Raw genomic sequence first — 4,709 nt, forward strand, 5'->3', positions numbered from 1 at the left:
TTTCCCCCTCTTGGCTGTGGAAACTTTGCAAAATATTGCAAAGTTTGCCAAAACAAGGTTGGAGTCTCACCATACTTTATCTCTTGTAGCAATTCTAATGCCTAGCATCAAATGCCCTCCTGTGCCACCCTCTGGTTCATAGATCCCAAAGAGGTTGCGTTTTCCATCTCCGAAACTCATTCTTCCTTGAACTTACAGCATGTTTTGACTGCGAGGGCATTTAGAAGGAATTGCTTAGAAGCAGCCCTGCAGGGAGCCTGTCATAATGATGCAGCTTTAAAGAACACCCCAGACCACTTGGGGGGATCACTAATCACTCTCCTGCTTTTCATTTTCTTTCCCGATCTCCAAGCTTTCGGCAGCCTTTGGGTTCGGTTTCCAAGGCAGAATTTACAATATGTTGCTGACTGAGGAACAATTGTGTTCTGACACAGCAGTCTGGGTGGTTTCAATTTCTCCCCAGGAGAACCGAGCAGTGTTTTCCCACCGTTTCCCCAATCTGTTCCCTGCTTTTTCGTTCCCCATCCTCCCTTGAAGAGAAATGGAGAGGGAGGCCGGTGGGCACGTTGGCCCTGTCAGAGCAGGTCTCAAGAACAGAGGCGTTCCCTCTTTGTCTACATGAGGAAGCAGCAACCCAGCTGTGTTTCCATGCGTGCAAGTGTGTACACATATGTGAGTGTCTGTGCACAGGTCCTTTGGGATATGGAAAGAGGGAAGAAAATGGATCTTCTACGGCTTCAAAGAATGGCCACCTGGGAGTTGGGGCTTCCTGGAGTTTCCTGACAAGTGCATGGTCATCTCAACCTCCCATCTTCCTACCCAGCTAATCCTGCAACCTGATAGCAGTTCCTTCCTGAGGATGTGTTTGGGATTTAGAGGATGGGACTGAGCGCCTTGGGAATTTGCTGTTAAAGCCTCATTTTTAAGTAGAAGATGCCAATTGCCTTCTGTGGTGAGATTAAATCCCCTTTTAGGCATACCTGACCTCAGACAGAGGTTTTTTTAATTTTTTATGTTTTTATTTTTAACCAAAGGATTTGTATTCTCCCCCTATCTATTTTTCCAATGACTTATTCAGTATTTATTTCGCATCAAAATTCAAGTATCACGGCCCACGTCTCCGCACACCTGAGGCTAGTTTGCTTTCCAAGGAAACCCTCCTGGTTGGCTGTCCTGCTCTCTGCACGGACGGACGGCTCATTCTCCCCTTTCCTTATCAGGCCCAGAGAAGACTCCACGGGCGCTGTAGTGTTGAGCACACTGGTATACCAGGTCTGAATGGAGAAGGAGCCTCTGCAGTGTCTGATGTGAGTCCACGAGCCAACCTGAGAATGAGTCGGTCCAGACAAACAGGCCAGCAGTTGCTCTAGCGAGGCCAAAGGAGGCGAACAAAACGCCAAGCACAGACCCAGTGCTGAACCAAGCTGCGGGGAGCAGAACGTACAGGATTAGTGAAATCACAGGCGCTCAGCTTGCACCCGGAACTAAAGCAGCTTTGGGAAGGCAAACGGGAAAAATAAGCCAAACTTAATCTCAAAGGCAGGCGTGCAATGAAGCAGCATCTGTTTGAAAAGGAAAGCACGTCGGCTGGGCACGAGACTCCGCCCTGCTCCGTCGGGCAGCGGGACGTGCCACGGGATCGGCAGCGCAGGTGGCACAGGCGGTGCAGGTGGCAGGAGCTCTGGCCCGCACACGCGCCCGAGGGTGGCGGACGCCCTCGCCCCAGGCCGCCAGCTGTGCTCTGTCGTGTCCGCAGCCCCAGAGCTCAGCCCCACCCCATTTTCCTTCCTACTCATAAAACAGCAAAACAGCCAACCCACGCTCGGCTGTTTCCTCCCGATTCTTCCGCACTGTGCCCTCGAGTGCGAGACCTCATTTGAAGAGTTTTGGCAGAATGTCACCATCCTGTTTTTCCCCTCCTCGATTAATGACGGTGTCCCTTCCTGCCCCTTGGTTCTGAGTCTGTCATAATTGCAATGAAGAGCTACCGCGCCCAGGCCTTTGTGACACTCCCACTCCCTCCCCAACAGGCAAGAAGAGGCCAGAGGGTTGGGACTGTCCGGCGCTGCGGCTCGCCTGGAATGTATTTTCACTGCTGATGCAGACAGTGATGACGGTGGAGACCAGGGCTGCTCTCTGACCCCGCTGCTTGAGATCCGGTTGTTTTCTGAGGGGTATTTCATGAACTACAGTGTGATGTAGACAGATGCCACTTAGGGACATGGATTCCCAAGTCCCCGAAATTTGAGAAGCACTTGATTTTATAAAGTTGTCTTATTGTACACAATGTCTTTTTCTTCTTTTTTAAACACAGAGTCTTACTGTGTTGCCCGTGGTGAGTGCTGTACTGTCACAGCTCACAGCAATCTCAAACTCTTGAGCTCAAGTGATTCTCTTGCCTCAGGCTCCTGAGTAGCTGGGACTACAGGTGCCCTCTACAATGCCTCTACAATGCCTGGCTATTTTTAGAGACGAGCTCTCACTCAGGCTGGTCTCCAACCTGAGAGCTCAGGCAATTCACCCACCTCAGCCTCCCAGAGTGTTAGGATTACTGGCGTGAGCCACCGCACCCAGCCCCAAGTGTCTTTTTTTGTAAGTGACTTACCACTTTGAACGTGCTGATGTGCCTTTGGATGTAGATAGATAGTGGAGTTGGCAAATCTCCCCCTCACCTTTCACTGTAGAGCCCCCCTTTTGAAAGAGATTTTGATATGGGTTGAATTGTGTCTCCCCAAATTGACAGATTGAGGCCCTAACTCCCAGGACCTCAGAATATGGACTTCTTTGAAAACAGGATGGTTGCAGTTGTACCTGCTTAAAATGAGGTCACATCGGAGGAGGATGCACCCCCGTCTATATGAAAAGTACCCCATAGAAGAGAGACATTTTTTAAAGTTTCAGATTACTGTGGGGTACAGATTCCATCTTTGCATTTGTACAGTTAAAATTCCTAAAGTGCCACTTGTAGGGTGTCCTACATGCAGGCATCTGGCCACATACCGTGCAATGTTCTCGTGGGGTGGGAACTTACCCAGCCCCTTCCCCCATCTCCCCTGCACCCTGCCTGAATTTCATTGAGTTCTTCTCTCAGGTGAGTGCGTAGGTTTTAATCTACTAGTTCCAATGTAGTGCTGGGTACATGTGATGTTTGTTTTTCTGTTCTTGCAATACTTCACCTAGTGGTTCTCAACCTCCTAATGCCGCCGCAACCCTTTAATACAGTTCCTGTGGGTCATGACCCACACACTGGGAACCGCTAACTTAGGAGGATGGTCTCCAGTTCCATCCAAGTTGCTGTAAAGGATACATATCTCCACCTTTTAGGGCTGTTATATGTAGATCACAACTTATCAGTCTCTTCCTGTGTTGAAGGGCGGGGGGTTGTTTCCACATCTTTGTGATCACGAATTGTGCTTCCGTAGACATTTGGTAGAATGCCCTTTTTTTCCTTTGGGTAAACACATGGCAAAAGGATTGTAGGATCAAACATTTGAACAAGGACACAGACACACATAAGCTAAAGACCCCGCGAAGACTGGAGATTCACTGCCACAGGCCCAGGACCTGCCAACAGCTGGAGCAGACCCTTCAGAGGGAACGTGTCACTGAGGACACCTTGATCTCATACTTCTAGACTTCAGAAATGTGACACAATAAATATCTGTTGTTGAAGCCACTCGGTTTGTGGCACTTTGTTATGGCAACCAGGGGAATCTCTGCCAGTATTCACGGGAATACCATTCTGAGGGACTTCAGCAGTCCCGCTTGCCGGCCTCACAGGCTCACCCCAACATCAGTTACAGCAGTCTCAGACTGTATGTGAGAAGTTCAAGATTTTAAGAAATGTAAGGTTCCATTTAAGATTTTCTATATATTTGGGGGCAGCGTAAATTCTGACTGCATTGATGTTATTTCACATTTTAAAGAAACTACATGATAGGTTGCATACAGCAAATGGACAGACTGCCTTTTACATCCTCGCGAGCTCAAATGTAAATGATCATCTTTCGGCCTTGCTTGAGAAGCTGCGGCAGCCTTTAATTAGAAGGGCTGGCAGAAGTGTCCCAGGAGTTCCACTGGCCTGTCTGCATCGTATTCCTTTACCCCACCGGCTTGACTGAAAATGAGAAGTCAACTTCTCACACAACACACAGCGGCACGCGAGCCAGTGGTGCAGCTACGGGACCTAAGGAAACAATTCCTGAGGTTGAAGAGCAACACTGGGCAATGTCAGGGATTCGTGGGCTAGGAAACGTTCACCATTAATCCGGGACTGACACAGGTTCCTAAACTTTTTCTTTTGTTGAGTAGGGATGTTAAAATAACAGCAGTTGACAAAATGAACAGGGACCAACAACCGCCATGTGCTAGCAACGTCATTTATAAACTTTTACATTTTGCCATGTAAAAATATTTTTAAAACCACCAGCTAAACATACAAGGAAACAAAATAAAACTCTGTAATGGTGATTTTCAACTGGCGCAGCCCAGCACAATGGTGTACTAGGGGAAGATTTTAGGCGTGCCATGAAGATTTTTTAAAGATCATTAAAAATGATGCTCAGAGGCTAAGGCCCCGGCAACATACACCAGGGTTCGAACCCCGCCCGGGCCTGCCAAACAACAAGGGCAACTGTAACAAAAAAACAGCTGGGTGTTGTGGCAGGGACCTGTAGTCCCAGCTACTTGGGAAGCTGAGGCAAGAGAAT

Source organism: Otolemur garnettii, unplaced genomic scaffold (assembly GCF_000181295.1).
Source record: "Otolemur garnettii isolate 467f Iridium unplaced genomic scaffold, OtoGar3 scaffold00010, whole genome shotgun sequence".
Taxonomy (NCBI): Eukaryota; Metazoa; Chordata; class Mammalia; order Primates; family Galagidae; genus Otolemur; species Otolemur garnettii.